Source organism: Schistocerca serialis, unplaced genomic scaffold, assembly GCF_023864345.2.
Source record: "Schistocerca serialis cubense isolate TAMUIC-IGC-003099 unplaced genomic scaffold, iqSchSeri2.2 HiC_scaffold_1362, whole genome shotgun sequence".
In the NCBI taxonomy this organism is placed as follows: domain Eukaryota; kingdom Metazoa; phylum Arthropoda; class Insecta; order Orthoptera; family Acrididae; genus Schistocerca; species Schistocerca serialis.
The window spans coordinates 32,713,284-32,731,406 of record NW_026047583.1 but is presented as its reverse complement, the minus strand read 5'-3'; positions in this window follow the sequence as shown (position 1 = coordinate 32,731,406).

Below are 18,123 nucleotides of genomic sequence, written 5' to 3'. Positions count from 1 at the left end.
TTCTTACTGTCTATGATTTGAACCTTTCCTGCAAAACCTTTTTGAGATTCCGACGCTTCACTTCAGGTTTACTGTATCCCTTGGACCTTCGTATAGACGATGAAACACAGAAATTCCATCGGAATTGAATAAAACAGGCACAATGCTGACTTAAGTACAAGAGGACTGACTCTTGTTACATTCTATGATTTGAGCCTTTCCTGTGAGACCAGTTTTAGATGTCGATGCTTCACATCTGGGTAACTGTATCCCTCTGACGTTCATATTGACGATGAAACACAGAAATTGCATCGGGATCTAATACAAACGGCACAATGCCGACTTAAGTACAAGATATCGGACTCTTCTTACTGTCTATGATTAGAACCTTTCCTGTGACTCCGGTTTCAGATTCCGATGCTTCACTTCAGGTTTACTGTATCCCTTGGTCCTTCTTATTGACGACGAAACACAGAAATTGCATCGGAATTAAATAGAAAAGGCACAATGCCCACTTAAGTACAAGAATACTGACACTTCTTACTGTCTATGATTTGAACCATTCCTGTGAGACCAGTTTTAGATTCCGATGCTTCACTTCTGGTTCACTGTATTCTTTTGACCTTCTTATTGACGATGAAACACAGAAATTGCATCGTAATTAAATACAAAAGGCACAATGCTGACTTAGGTACAAGAAGTCTGACTCTTCTTATTGTCTATGTTTTGAACCTTTCCTGTGAGACCAGTTTTAGTTTCTGATGCTTTACTTCAGGTTTACTGTATCCCTTGGACCTTCTTATTTACGATGAAACACAGAGTTTGCATCGGAATTAAATTGAAAAGTCACAATGGTGACTTACGTACAAGAGAACTGACTCTTCTTACATTCTATGATTTGAGCCTTTAATCTGAGACCAGTTTTAGATTCCGGTGCTTCACTTCAGGTTTACTGTATCTGTTAGACTTTCATATTGACGATGAAACACTGAAATTGCATCGGAATGAAATACAAAAGGCACAATGCCGACTTTAGTACAAGAAGACTGACTGTTCTTACCGTCTATGGTTTGAACCTTTCCTGAGAGACCAGTTTTAGATTCCGATGCTCCACTTCAGGTTTACTGTAGACCTTGGACCATCTTATTAACGATGAAACACAGAAATTGCATCGAAATTAAATACAAAAGGCACAATGCCGACTTAAATACAAGAAGATTGACTCATCTAACTCTCTATGCTTTGAACCTATCTGGCGAGACCAGTTTTTGATTCCGATGCTTCACTTCAGGTTCACTGTATCACTTGAACCGTCTTATTTACGATGAAACACAGAAATTGCGTCGGAATTAAAGAGAAAAGGCATAATGCCGACTTAAATACAGGAGAACTGACACCTCTTACGTTCTATGATTGGAGCCATTCCTCTGAGACCAGTTTTAGATATCGATGCTTCATTTCAAGGTTACTGTATCCCTCTGACCCTCTTATTGACAATGAAACACAGAAATTGCATCAGAATTAAATACAAAAGGCACAACGCCAACTTAAGTACAAGAAGACAGACTCTTCTTATTGTCTATGTTTTGAAACTATTCTGTGGGACCAGTTTTAGATTCCACGCTTCACTTCAGGTTTACTGTATCCCTTGGACCTTGTTAGTGACCCTGAACGACAGAAATTGCAGCGGAATTAAGTACAAAAGGCATAATGATGACTTAAGCACAAAACGACTGACTCTTCTTATTGTCTATGTTTTGAAACTATTCTGTGCGACCAGTTTTAGATTCCGACGCTTCACTTCAGGTTTACTGTATCCCTTGGACCTTGTTAGTGACGCTGAAACACAGAAATTGCATCGGAATTAAGTACAAAAGGGCACAATGCCGACTTAAGTACAAGAGTACTGACGCTTCCTACATACTATGAATTGAACCTTTCCTGTGAGACCAGTTTTCAATTCCGATGCTTCATTTCAGGTTTACTGTATCCCTTGGACCTTCATATTGACGATGAAACACAGAAATTCCATCGGAATTGAATGAAACAGGCACAATGCTGACTGAAGTACAAGAGGACTGACTCTTCTTACATTCTATGATTTGAGCCTTTCCTGTGAGACCAGTATTAGATGTCGAGGATTCACATCAGGGTAACTGTATCCCTCTGACGTTCTTATTGACGATGAAACACAGCAATTGCATCGGGATTAAATACAAAAGGCACAATGCCGACTTAAGTTCATGATAACGGAGTCTTCTTACTGTCTATGATTAGAACCTTTCCTGTGACACCGGTTTTAGATTCCGAAGCTTCACTGCAGGTTTACTGTATCCCTTGGACCTTCTTATTGACGACGAAACACAGAAATAGCATCGGAATTAAATAGGAAAGGCACAATGCCCACTTAAGTAAAAGAATACTGACACATCTTACTGTCTATGATTTGAACCTTTCCCGTGAGACCAGTTTTAGATTCCGATGCTTCACTTCAGGTTCACTGTATTCTTTGGACCTTCCTATTGACGATGAATCACAGAAATTGCATCGGAATTAAATACAAAAGGCACAATGCCGTCTTAGGTACAAGAAGACTGAATCTTCTTATTGTCTATGATTTGAACCTTTCCTGTGAGGCCAGTTTTAGATTCCGATGCTTTACTTCAGGTTTACTGTATCCTTTGGACCCTCTTATTTACGATGAAACACAGAAATTGCTTCGGAATTAAATAGAAAAGGCACAATGCCGACTTAAGTGCAAGAGAACTGACTCTTCTTACATTCTATGATTTGAGCCTTTAATCTGAGACCAGTTTTAGATTCCGGTGCTTCACTTCAGGTTTGCTATATCCGTTGGACTTTCATATTGACGATGAAACACAGAAATTGCATCGGAAGGAAATACAAAAAGCACAATGCCGACTTAAGTACAAGAAGACTGAGTCTTCTTACCGACAATGGTTAGAACCTCTCCTGAGAGACCAGTTTTAGATTCCGATGCTTCACTGCAGGTTTACTGTAGACCTTGGACCATCTTATTGACGATGAAACACAGAAATTGCATCGGAATTAAATACAAAAGGCACAATGCTAACTTAAGTGCAAGAATACTGACTCTTCTTACTGTCTCTGCTTTTGAACATTTCCTGTGATTCCAGTTTTAGATTCCGTAGCTTCCGGTTTACTGTAGACCTTGAACCATCTTATTGAAGATGAAACACAGCAATTGCATCGGAATTAAATACAATAGACACAATGCCGACTTAAGTACAAGAAGACTGACTCTTCTAACTGTCTGTGCTTTGAACCTATCCGGAGGGACCAGTTTTAGATTCCATTGCTTCACTTCAGGTTTACTGTGTTACTTGGACTTACTTATTTACGATGAAACACAGAAATTGCATCGGAATTAAATAGATAAGGCACAATGCCGACTTAAGTACAAGAGAACTGACTCTTTTTACGTTCTACGATTTGAGCCCTTCCCCTGAGACCAGGTTAAGATAACGATGCTTCACTTTAGGTTTACTGTATTCCTTGGACCTTCTTATTGACGACGAAACTCAGAAGGTGCATCAGAATTTAATAGAAAAGGCACAATGCCCACTAAAGTACAAGAATACTGACACATCTTATTGTCTATGATTTAAACCTTTCCTGTGAGACCAGTTTTTGATTGCGATGCTTCACTTCATTTTTACTGTATTCCTTGGACCTCCTTATTAACGATGAAACACAGAAATTGCATCGGAATTAAATACAAAAGGCACAAGGCCGACTTAGATACAAGAAGACTGACTCTTCTAATTGTCTATGTTTTGAACCTTTCCTGTGATACCAGTTTTAGTTTCCGATGCTTTACTTCAGGTTTACTGTATCCCTTGGACCTTCTTATTTACGATGAAACACAGAAATTGCATCGGAATGAAATAGAAAAGGCACAATGCCGACTTAAGTACAAGGGAACTGACTCTTCTTACATTCTATGATTTGAGCCTTTAATCTGAGACCAGTTTTAGATTCCGGTACTTCACGTCAGGTTTACTGTAACCGTTGGACTTTCTTATTGACGATGAAACACAGAAATTGCATCGGAATTAAATACAAAAGGCACAACGCCGACTTAAGTACAAGAAGACTGACTCTTCTTACTGTCTATGATTTGACTCTTTCCTTTGTGATCACTTTTGAATTCCGATGCTTCACTTCAGGTGTACTAAATCCCTTGGACCTTCTTATTGACGATGAAACACAGAATTTGCATCGGAATTAAATATAAAAGGCACAACGCCGACTTATGTACAAGAAGACTGACTCTTCTTGCTGTCTACGCTTTGCACCTTTTTTGTGAGACCAGTTTTAGATTCCGATGCTTCACTATTTGTTTACTGTATCCTTGGGCCCTCTTATTGACGATGAAATACAGAATTTTCATCGGAAATAAATACAATTGGCACAATGCCTACTTATAGACAAGGAGACTGACTCTTCATACTGTCTATGTTTTGAAACTTTCCTGTGAGACCAGTTTTAGGTTCAGATGCTTCACTTCAGGTTTACTGTATCCCTTGGAACTTCTTATTGACGATGAAACACAGAAATTGCATCGGAATTAAATACAAAAGGCACAATGCTGACTTAAGTACAAGAGGTATGACTCTTCTTATATTCTATGATTTGAGCCTTTCCTGTTAGACCAGTTTTAGTTATCGATGCTTCACTTCAAGGTTACTGTATCCCTCTGACCTTCTTATTGACGATGAAACACAGAAATTGCATCGGAATTAAATACAAAAGGCACACTGATGACTTAAGTGCAAGAGGTTTGACTTGTCTTACTGTCTATGTTTTGATCCTCTCCTGTGAAACCAGTTTTAGATTCCGATGCTTCACATCAGGTTTACTGCATCCCTTGGACTTTCTTAGTGACGATGAAACACAGAAATTGCATCGGAATTAAAAACAAAAAGCACAATGCCGACTTCAGTACAAGAAAACTGACTCTTCTTACTGTCTATCTTTTTAACCTTCCCTGCGGGACCAGTTTTAGATTCCGATGCTTCACTTCAGGTTTACTGTGTCCCTAGGACCTTCTTATTGACGATGAAACACAGAATTTGCATCGGAATTAAATACAATTGGCACAATGCCTACTTATAGACAGGGAGACTGACTCTTCATACTGTCTATGATTTGAACCTTTCCTGTGAGACCAGTTTTAGATTCCGGTGCTTCACTTCAGGTTTACTGTATCTGTTGGACTTTCATATTGACGAAGAAACGCAGAAATTGCATCGGAAATAAGTACAAAAGGCCCAACGCCGACTTAAGTACAAGAAGACTGACTCTTTTTACTGTCTATGTTTTGCACCTTTTCTGTGAGACCAGTTTTAGATTCCGGTGCTTCACTATATGTTTAGTGTATCCCTTGGACCTTGTTATTGACGATGAAACACAGAATTTGCATTGGAATTAAATACAATTTTCACAATGCCCACTTAAGAACAAGAAGACTGACTCTTCTTACTGTCTATGATTTGAACCTTTCCTGCGAGACCAGTTTTAGGTTCATATGCTTCACTTCAGGTTTACTTTATCGCTTGGAACTTCTTATTCACGATGAAACACAGAAATTGCATCGGAATTAAATACAAAAGGCACAATGCTGACTTAAGTACAAGAGGACTGACTCTTCTTACATTCTATGATTTGAGCCTTTCCTGTGAGACCAGTTTTAGTTATCGATGCTTCACTTCAAGTGTACTATTTCCCTCTGACCTTCTTATTGACGATGAAACGCAGTAATTGCATCGGAATTAAATACAAAAGCAAAATGATGACTTAAGTGCAAGAAGACTGACTTTTCTTACTGTCTATGTTTTGATCCTTTCCTGTGAGACCAGTTTTAGATATCGATGCTCCACTTTAAGTTTACTGTATCCCTTGGACCTTCTTAGTGATGATGAAACACAGAAATTGCATCGGAATTAAAAACAAAAAGCACAATGCCGACTTCAGTACAAGAAAACTGACTCTTCTTACTGTCTGTATTTTGAACCTTTCCTGTGAGACCAGTTTTAGATTCCGATGCTTCACTTCAGGTTTACTGTAACCCTAGGACCTTCTTATTGACGATGAAAAACAGAAATTGCATCGGAATTAAATACAAAAGGCACAATGCCGACTTAAGTACATGATTACTGACTCTTCTTACTGTCTATGTTTTGAAACAGTCCTGTGAGACCAGTTTTAAATTCCGATGCTTCATTTTAGCTTTACTGTATCCCATGGTCTTTCATATGACGATGAAACACAGAAATTGCATCCCAATTAAATGCAAAAGGCACAATGCCGACGTAAGTACAAGAAGACTGACTCTTCTTACCGTTTTTGGTTTGAACCTTTCCGGAGAGACCAGTTTTAGATTCCGATGCTTCATTTCAGGTTTACTGTAGACCATGGACCATCTTATAGACGATGAAACACAGAAATAGCATCAGAATTTTATACAAAAGGCACATTGCCGACTTAAGTGCAAGAAGACAGACTGTTCTTACTGTCTACGTTTTGAGCCTATCCTGTGAGACGAGTTTTAGATTCCGATGCTTCATATAAAGTTTACTGTATCCCTTAGACTTTCTTATTGACGATGAAACACAGAAATTGCATCGGAATTAAATACAAAAGGCACAATGCCAACTTAAGTACAAGATTGCTGACTTTTCTTACTGTCTCTGCTTTTGAACCTTTCCTGTGAGACCAGTTTTAGATTCCGATGCTTCACTTCAGGTTTACTGTATCCCTTGGACCTTGTTAGTGACGATGAAACACAGAAATTGCATCGGATTTAAGTACCAAAGGCACAATGCCGATTTAAGTACAAGAGGACTGACTCTTCTTACATTCTGTGATTTGAACCTTTCCTGTTAGACCAACTTTAGATTCCGATGCTTTACTTCAGGTTTACTGTATCCCCTGGACCTTCTTATTGTCGATCGAACACAGAAATTGCATCGGATGTAAATAGAAATGCACAAAGCCGACTTAAGTACAAGATCACTGAAACTTCTTACTGTCTATGTTTTAACCTTTCCTGTGAGACCAGTTTTAGATTCCGATGCTTCACTTCAAGTTTACTGTATCCCTTGGACCTTCTTATTGACGATAAAACACAGAAACTGCATCGGAATGAAATACAAAAGGCAGAACGCCGACTTAAGTACAAGAAGACTGACTCTTCTTACTGTCTATGATTTGCACCATTCCTGTGAGAACAGTTTTAGATTCCGATGCTTCACTATATGTTTACTGTATCCCTTGGACCTTCTTCTTGACGAAGAAACATAGAATTTGCATCGGAATTAAATCCAATGGGCACAAAGCACACTTAAGAACAAGAAGACTGACTCTTCTTACTGTCTATGATTTGAACCTTTCCCGTGAAACCAGTTTTAGGTTCAGATGCTTCACATCAGGTTTATTGTATCCCTTTGAACTTCTTATTGACGATGAAACACAGAAATTGCATCGGAATTAAATACAAAAGGCACAATGCTGACTTAAGTACAAGAGGACTGACTCTTCTTACATTCTATGATTTGAGCCGTTCCTGTGAGACCAGTTTTAGATATCGATGCTTCACTTCAAGTTTACTGTATCCCTCTGACCTTCTTATTGACGATGAAACACAGAAATTGCATCGGAATTAAATACGAAAGGCACAATGATGACTTAAGTGCAAGGAGACTGACTCTTCTTACTGTCTATGTTTTGATCCTTTCCCGTGAGACCAATTTTAGATTCCGATGCTTCACCTCAGGTTTACTGTATACCTTGGACCTTCTTAGTGATGATGAAACACAGAAATAGCATCGGAATTAAAAACAGGAAGCACAATGCCGACTTCAGTACAAGAAAACTGACTCTTCTTACTGTCTGTATGTTGAACCTTCCTGTGAGATCAGTTTTAGATTCCGATCCTTCACTTCAGGTTTCCTGTATCCCTAGGACCGTCTTATTGACGAATAAAAACAGAAATTGCATCGGAATTAAATACAAAAGACACAATGCCGACTTAAGTACAAGATGACTGACTCTTCATACTGTCTATGTTTTGAAACAGTCCTGTGAGACCAGTTTTAAATTCCGATGCTTCACTTTAGCTTTACTGTATCCCATGGACCTTCATATGCCGATGAAACACAGAAATTGCATCCGAATTAAATGCAAAAGGCACAATGCCGACATAAGTAGAAGAAGACTGGCTCTTCTCACCGTCTTTGGTTTGAACCGTTCCGGAGAGACCAGTTTTAGATTCCGATGCTTCATTTCAGGTTTACTGTAGACCTTGGACCATCTTATAGACGATGAAACACAGTAATAGCATCGGAATTTAATACAAAAGGCACAATGCCGACTTAAGTGCAAGAAGACAGACTGTTCTTACTGTCTATGTTCTGAGCCTACCCTGTGAGACGAGTTTTAGTTTCCGATGCTTCATATCAAGTTTACTGTATCCCTTACACTTTCTTATTGACGATGAAACACAGAAATTGCAACGGAATTAAATACAAAAGGCACAATGCCAACTTAAGTACAAGATTAATGTCTCTTCTTACTGTCTCTGCTTTTGAACCTTTCCTGTGAGACCAATTTTAGATTCCGATGCTTCACTTCAGGTTTACTGTATCCCTTGGACCTTGTTAGTGACGATGAAAAACAGAAATTGCATCGGAATTAAATACAAAAGCCACAATGATGACTTAAGTGCAAGAAGACTGACTCTTCATACTGTCTATGTTTTGATCCTTTCGTGTGAGACCAGTTTTATTTTCCGATGCTTCACTTCAGGTTTACTGTATCCCTTGGACCTTGTTAGTGACGATGAAACACAGAAATTGCATCGGAATTAAGTACCAAAGGCACAATGCCGATTTAAGTACAAGAGGACTGACTCTTCTTACTTTCTGTGATTTGAACCTTTCCTGTGAGACCAACTTTAAATTCCGATGCTTCACTTCAGGTTTACTGTATCCCCTGGACCTTCTTATTGACGATGGAACACAGAAATTGCATCGGATGTAAATAAAAATGCACAAAGCCTACTTAAGTACAAGAACACTGATTCTCCTTACTGTCTATGTTTTAACCGTTCCTGTGAGACCAGTTTAAGATTCCGATGCTTCACTTCAGGTTTACTGTATCCCTTGGACCTTCTTATTGACGATGAAACACAGAAATTTCATCGGAATTAAATACAAAAGTCACAATGCTGACTTATGTACAAGAGGACTGACTCTTCCTACATTCTATGATTTGAGCCGTTCCTGTGAGACCAGTTTTAGATATCGATGCTTCACTTCAAGTTTACTGTATCCCTCTGACCTTCTTATTGACGATGAAACACAGAAATTGCATCGGAATTAAATACAAAAGGCACAATGATGACTTAAGTGCAAGGAGACTGACTCTTCTTACTGTCTATGTTTTGATCTCTTCCTGTGAGACCAGTTTTAGATTCCGATGCTTCACTTCAGGTTTACTGTATCCCTTGTACCTTCTTAGTGATGATGAAACACAGAAATTGCTCAGTCAAATTTCAAGCTTACTCTGGCCAGTTCACCTGAAGCGATACGCCATTATCTGTCGACATAAAGACTTTCACAGTACTCCTGCAGGGATCTTCTCGAGTTTGCCGATGTATTTCGCCAGTTTACGAGGCATTTGGCTACCTTTAGAGAGTCATAGTTACCCTTCCAATTATTCCACGGTTTACCACAGTCGCATTTTCAAGCTTACTCTGCCCAGTTCACCTGAAGAGATACGCCAATTATATGTCGACATAAAGACTTTCACAGTACACCTGACGGGAGCTTCTCGAGTTTACCGATGTATTTCGCCTGCTAACTAGGCATTTGGCTACCTTTAGAGAGTCATAGTTACTCCTGCCAATTGTTCCCCGTTTTACCACAGTCACATTTTCAAGCTTCCTCTAGCCAATTCACCTGTAGCGATACGCCATTATCTGTCGTCATGAAGACTTTCACAGTACTCCTGCCGGGAGCTTCTCGAGTATGCAGATGTACTTCGCCAGTTGACAATACATTTGCTACCTTAAGAGTGTCATATTTAATCCTGCCAGTGTCTCCCCGTTAAACCACAGTAACAACTGCAGGCTTCCTCTGCCCTCTTCGCCAGGAGCGATACGCCATTATTTGTCGACATTATGACTTTCACAGTACTTCTGCTAGGAGCTCCTACAGTTTGCCGATGTCTTTCGCCTGTTGACGAGGCATTTGGCTACCTTTAGCGGGTCTTGTTACTCCTGCCAACTGTTCCCCGTTTCAGCACAGTCACATTTTCAAGCTTACTCTGGCCATTTCACCTGAAGCGATCCGCCATTATCTGTCGACATAAAGACTTTCACAGTACTCCTGCCGGGAGCTTTCCGAGTTGTCCGATGTATTTCGCTTGTTGACCTGGCATTTGGCTACCTTCAGAGGGTCATAGTTACTCCGGCCAATTGTACCCCGTTTTACCACAGTCACATTTTCAAGCTTCCTCTAACCAGTTCACCTGTAGCGATACGCCATTATCTGTCGACATAAAGACTTTCACAGTACTCCTGCCGGGAGCTTCTCGAGTTTGCCGATGTATTTCGAGTGTTGACGCGGCATTTGGCTACCTTAAGAGAGTCATAGTTACTCCTGTCAGTTGCTCCCCGTTTTACAACAGTCACACCTACAAGCTTACTCTGGCCAGTTCACCTGAAGAGATACGCCAATTATATGTCGACATAAAGACTTTCACAGTACACCTGCCGGGATCTTCTCGAGTTTGCCGATGTATTTCGCCAGTTTACGAGGTATTTCGCTATCTTAAGAGAGTCATACTTACTCCTGCCAGTGTCTCCCCGTTAAACCACAGTCACAACTACAAGCTTCATCATTCCCGTTCACCAGAAGCGATACGCCATTATTGGTCGCCATTATGACTTTCACAGTACTCCTGCTAGGAGCTCCTCCAGTTTGCCGATGTATTTCGCCTGTTGACGAGGCATTTGGCTACCTTTAGAGAGTCATAGTTACTCCTGCCAATTGTTCCCCGTTTCAGCTCAGTCAAATTTCAAGCTTACTCTGGCCAGTTCACCTGAAGCGATAGGCCATTATCTGTCGACATAAAGACTTTCACAGTACTCCTGCAGGGATCTTCTCGAGTTTGCCGATGTATTTCGCCAGTTTACGAGGCATTTGGCTATCTTAAGAGAGTCATAGTTACTCCTGCCAGTGTCTCCCCGTTAAACCACAGTCACAACTACAAGCTTCATCATTCCCGTTCACCAGAAGCGATACGCCATTATTTGTCGACATTATGAGTTTCACAGTACCCCTGCTAGGAGCTCCTCCAGTTTGCCGTTGTATTTCGCCCGTTGACGAGGCATTTGGCTACCTTTAGAGAGTCATGATTACCCCTGCCAATTATCCCACGGTTTACCACAGTCACATTTTCAAGCTTACTCTGGCCAGTTCACCTGAAGAGATACGCCAATTATATGTCGACATAAAGACTTTCACAGTACACCTGCCGGGAGCTTCTCGAGTTTGCCGAAGTATTTCGCCTGTTGACGAGGCATTTGCCTACCTTAAGGTTGTCATAGTTACACCTCTCAGGTGTTCCCCGTTTTACAACAGTTACACCTACAAGCTTACTCTGGCCAGGTCACCTGAAGCAATACGCCATTATCTGTCGACATAGAGTCTTTCACAGTACTCCTGCCGGGAGCTTCTCGAGTTTGCCGATGTATTTTGCCTGTTGACGAGGCATTTGGCTACCTTTAGAGAGTCATAGTTACTCCTGCCAATTGTTCCCCGTTTTACCACAGTCACATTTTCAAGCCTCCTCTAGCCAATTCACCTGTAGCGATACGCCATTATCTGTCGTCATGAAGACTTTCACAGTACTCCTGCCGGGAGCTTCTCGAGTATGCAGATGTACTTCGCCAGTTGACAATACATTTGCTACCTTAAGAGTGTCATATTTAATCCTGCCAGTGTCTCCCCGTTAAACCACAGTAACAACTGCAGGCTTTCTCTGCCCTCTTCGCCAGGAGCGATACGCCATTATTTGTCGACATTATGACTTTCACAGTACTTCTGCTAGGAGCTCCTACAGTTTGCCGATGTCTTTCGCCTGTTGACGAGGCATTTGGCTACCTTTAGCGGGTCTTGTTACTCCTGCCAACTGTTCCCCGTTTCAGCACAGTCACATTTTCAAGCTTACTCTGGCCATTTCACCTGAAGCGATCCGCCATTATCTGTCGACATAAAGACTTTCACAGTACTCCTGCCGGGAGCTTTCCGGGTTGTCCGATGTATTTCGCTTGTTGACCTGGCATTTGGCTACCTTCAGAGGGTCATAGTTACTCCGGCCAATTGTACCCCGTTTTACCACAGTCACATTTTCAAGCTTCCTCTAACCAGTTCACCTGTAGCGATACGCCATTATCTGTCGACATAAAGACTTTCACAGTACTCCTGCCGGGAGCTTCTCGAGTTTGCCGATGTATTTCGAGTGTTGACGCGGCATTTGGCTACCTTAAGAGAGTCATAGTTACTCCTGTCAGTTGCTCCCCGTTTTACAACAGTCACACCTACAAGCTTACTCTGGCCAGTTCACCTGAAGAGATACGCCAATTATATGTCGACATAAAGACTTTCACAGTACACCTGCCGGGATCTTCTCGAGTTTGCCGATGTATTTCGCCAGTTTACGAGGTATTTCGCTATCTTAAGAGAGTCATACTTACTCCTGCCAGTGTCTCCCCGTTAAACCACAGTCACAACTACAAGCTTCATCATTCCCGTTCACCAGAAGCGATACGCCATTATTGGTCGCCATTATGACTTTCACAGTACTCCTGCTAGGAGCTCCTCCAGTTTGCCGATGTATTTCGCCTGTTGACGAGGCATTTGGCTACCTTTAGAGAGTCATAGTTACTCCTGCCAATTGTTCCCCGTTTCAGCTCAGTCAAATTTCAAGCTTACTCTGGCCAGTTCACCTGAAGCGATAGGCCATTATCTGTCGACATAAAGACTTTCACAGTACTCCTGCAGGGATCTTCTCGAGTTTGCCGATGTATTTCGCCAGTTTACGAGGCATTTGGCTATCTTAAGAGAGTCATAGTTACTCCTGCCAGTGTCTCCCCGTTAAACCACAGTCACAACTACAAGCTTCATCATTCCCGTTCACCAGAAGCGATACGCCATTATTTGTCGACATTATGAGTTTCACAGTACCCCTGCTAGGAGCTCCTCCAGTTTGCCGTTGTATTTCGCCCGTTGACGAGGCATTTGGCTGCCTTTAGAGAGTCATGATTACCCCTGCCAATTATCCCACGGTTTACCACAGTCACATTTTCAAGCTTACTCTGGCCAGTTCACCTGAAGAGATACGCCAATTATATGTCGACATAAAGACTTTCACAGTACACCTGCCGGGAGCTTCTCGAGTTTGCCGAAGTATTTCGCCTGTTGACGAGGCATTTGCCTACCTTAAGGTTGTCATAGTTACACCTCTCAGGTGTTCCCCGTTTTACAACAGTCACACCTACAAGCTTACTCTGGCCAGGTCACCTGAAGCAATACGCCATTATCTGTCGACATAGAGTCTTTCACAGTACTCCTGCCGGGAGCTTCTCGAGTTTGCCGATGTATTTTGCCTGTTGACGAGGCATTTGGCTACCTTTAGAGAGTCATAGTTACTCCTGCCAATTGTTCCCCGTTTTACCACAGTCACATTTTCAATCTTCCTCTAGCCAATTCACCTGTAGCGATACGCCATTATCTGTCGTCATGAAGGCTTTCACAGTACTCCTGCCGGGAGCTTCTCGAGTATGCAGATGTACTTCACCAGTTGACTATACATTTGCTACCTTAAGAGCGTCATAGTTAATCCTGCCAGTGTCTCCCCGTTAAACCACAGTAACAACTGCAGGCTTCCTCTGCCCTCTTTACCAGAAGCGATACGCCATTATTTGTCGACACTATGACTTTCACAGTACTTCTGCTAGGAGCTCCTACAGTTTGCCGTTGTATTTAGCCTGTTGACGAGGCATTTGGCTACCTTTAGAGGGTCATAGTTACTCCTGCCAATTGTTCCCCGTTTCAGCACAGTCACATTTTCAAGCTTACTCTGGCCATTTCACCTGAAGCGATCCGCCATTATCTGTCGACATAAAGACTTTCACAGTACTCCTGCCGGGAGCTTTCCGAGTTGTCCGATGTATTTCGCTTGTTGACCTGGCATTTGGCTACCTTCAGAGGGTCATAGTTACTCCGGCCAATTGTACCCCGTTTTACCACAGTCACATTTTCAAGCTTCCTCTAACCAGTTCACCTGTAGCGATACGCCATTATCTGTCGACATAAAGACTTTCACAGTACTCCTGCCGGGAGCTTCTCGAGTTTGCCGATGTATTTCGAGTGTTGACGCGGCATTTGGCTACCTTAAGAGAGTCATAGTTACTCCTGTCAGTTGCTCCCCGTTTTACAACAGTCACACCTAGAAGCTTACTCTGGCCAGTTCACCTGAAGAGATACGCCAATTATATGTCGACATAAAGACTTTCACAGTACACCTGCCGGGATCTTCTCGAGTTTGCCGATGTATTTCGCCAGTTTACGAGGTATTTCGCTATCTTAAGAGAGTCATACTTACTCCTGCCAGTGTCTCCCCGTTAAACCACAGTCACAACTACAAGCTTCATCATTCCCGTTCACCAGAAGCGATACGCCATTATTGGTCGCCATTATGACTTTCACAGTACTCCTGCTAGGAGCTCCTCCAGTTTGCCGATGTATTTCGCCTGTTGACGAGGCATTTGGCTACCTTTAGAGAGTCATAGTTACTCCTGCCAATTGTTCCCCGTTTCAGCTCAGTCAAATTTCAAGCTTACTCTGGCCAGTTCACCTGAAGCGATACGCCATTATCTGTCGTCATGAAGGCTTTCACAGTACTCCTGCCGGGAGCTTCTCGAGTATGCAGATGTACTTCACCAGTTGACTATACATTTGCTACCTTAAGAGCGTCATAGTTAATCCTGCCAGTGTCTCCCCGTTAAACCACAGTAACAACTGCAGGCTTCCTCTGCCCTCTTTACCAGAAGCGATACGCCATTATTTGTCGACACTATGACTTTCACAGTACTTCTGCTAGGAGCTCCTACAGTTTGCCGTTGTATTTAGCCTGTTGACGAGGCATTTGGCTACCTTTAGAGGGTCATAGTTACTCCTGCCAATTGTTCCCCGTTTTAGCACAGTCACATTTTCAAGCTTACTCTGGCCATTTCACCTGAAGCGATCCGCCATTATCTGTCGACATAAAGACTTTCACAGTACTCCTGCCGGGAGCTTTCCCAGTTTTCCGATGTATTTCGCTTGTTGACCTGGCATTTGGCTACCTTCAGAGGGTCATAGTTACTCCGGCCAATTGTACCCCGTTTTACCACAGTCACATTTTCAAGCTTCCTCTAACCAGTTCACCTGTAGCGATACGCCATTATCTGTCGACATAAAGACTTTCACAGTACTCCTGCCGGGAGCTTCTCGAGTTTGCCGATGTATTTCGAGTGTTGACGCGGCATTTGGCTACCTTAAGAGAGTCATAGTTACTCCTGTCAGTTGCTCCCCGTTTTACAACAGTCACACCTACAAGCTTACTCTGGCCATTTCACCTGAAGCGATAAACCATTACATGTCGACATAATGACTTTCACAGTACTCCTGCCAGGAGCTTTTCGAGTTTGCCGATGTATTTCGCCTGTTGACGAGGCATTTGGCAACCTTAAGACCGTCATAGTTACACCTGCCAGTGTCTCCCCGTTAAACCACAGTCACATCAACAGGCCTCCTCCCCCCCTCCCCCCCCCCCCTCCTGCTAGGAGCTCCTCCAGTTTGCCGATGTATTTCGCCTGTTGACCACCAGGCATCTGGCTACCTTTAGAGAGTCATAGTTACTCCTGCCAATTGTTCCCCGTTTTAGCACAGTCACATTTTCAAGCTTACTGTGGCCAGTTCACCTGAAGCGATCCGCCATTATCTGTCGACATAAAGACTTTCACAGTACTCCTGCCGGGAGCTTTCCGAGTTTTCCGATGTATTTCGCTTGTTGACCAGGCATTTGGCTACCTTCAGAGGGTCATAGTTACTCCGGCCAATTGTTCCCCGTTTTACCACAGTCACATTTTCAAGCTTCCTGTAACCAGTTCACCTGTAGCGATACGCATTTGGCTACCTTTAGAGAGTCATACTTATTCCTGCCAATTGTTCCCCGTTTTAGCACAGTCACATTTTCAAGCTTCCTCTAGCCAATTCACCTGTAGCGATACGCCATTATCTGTCGTCATGAAGACTTTCACAGTACTCCTGCCGGGAGCTTCTCGAGTATGCAGATGTACTTCGCCAGGTGACTATACATTTGCTACCCTAAGAGCGTCATAGTTAATCCTGCCAGTGTCTCCCCGTTAAACCACAGTAACAACTGCAGGCTTCCTCTGCCCTCTTCACCAGAAGCGATACGCCATTATTTGTCGACATTATGACTTTCACAGTACTTCTGCTAGGAGCTCCTACAGTTTGCCGATGTATTTCGCCTGTTGACGAGGCATTTGGCTACCTTTAGAGGGTCATGGTTACGCCTGCCAATTATTCCCCGTTTTAGCACAGTCACATTTTCAAGCTTACTCTGGCCATTTCACCTGAAGCGATCCGCCATTATCTGTCGACATAAAGACTTTCACAGTACTCCTGCCGGGAGCTTCTCGAGTTTGCCGACGTATTTCGAGTGTTGACGCGGCATTTGGCTACCTTAAGAGAGTCATAGTTACTCCTGTCAGTTGCTCCCCGTTTTACAACAGTCACACCTACAAGCTTACTTTGGCCATTTCACCTGAAGCGATAAACCACTATATGTCGACATAATGACTTTCACAGTACTCCTGCCAGGGGCTTCTCGAGTTTGCCGATGTATTTCGCCTGTTGACGAGGCATTTGGCTAACTTTAGAGAGTCATAGTTACCCCTTCCAATTATTCCACGGTTTACCACAGTCGCATTTTCAAGCTTACTCTGCCCAGTTCACCTGAAGAGATACGCCAATTATATGTCGACATAAAGACTTTCACAGTACACCTGACGTGAGCTTCTCGAGTTTACCGAAGTATTTCGCCTGTTGACGCGGCATGTGGCTACCTTAAGAGAGTCATAGTTACTCCTGTCAGTTGTTCGCCATTTTACAACCATCGCATCTACAAGCTTACTACGGCCAGTTCACCTAAAGCGATACGCCATTATCTGTCGACATAAAGACTTTCACAGTACTCCTGCCGGGATCTTCTCGAGTTTGCCGATGTATTTCGCCAGTTTACGAGGCATTTGGCTATCTTAAGAGAGTCATAGTTACTCCTGCCAGTGTCTCCCCGTTAAACCACAGTCACAACTACAAGCTTCATCATTCCCGTTCACCAGAAGCGATACGCCATTATTTGTCGACATTATGAGTTTCACAGTACCCCTGCTAGGAGCTCCTCTAGTTTGCCGTTGTATTTCGCCCGTTGACGAGGCATTTGGCTACCTTTAGAGAGTCATGATTACCCCTGCCAATTATCCCACGGTTTACCACAGTCACATTTTCAAGCTTACTCTGGCCAGTTCACCTGAAGAGATACGCCAATTATATGTCGACATAAAGACTTTCACAGTACACCTGCCGGGAGCTTCTCGAGTTTGCCGAAGTATTTCGCCTGTTGACGAGGCATTTGCCTACCTTAAGGTTGTCATAGTTACACCTCTCAGGTGTTCCCCGTTTTACAACAGTCACACCTACAAGCTTACTCTGGCCAGGTCACCTGAAGCAATACGCCATTATCTGTCGACATAGAGTCTTTCACAGTACTCCTGCCGGGAGCTTTTCGAGTTTGCCGATGTATTTTGCCTGTTGACGAGGCATTTGGCTACCTTTAGAGAGTCATAGTTACTCCTGCCAATTGTTCCCCGTTTTACCACAGTCACATTTTCAATCTTCCTCTAGCCAATTCACCTGTAGCGATACGCCATTATCTGTCGTCATGAAGGCTTTCACAGTACTCCTG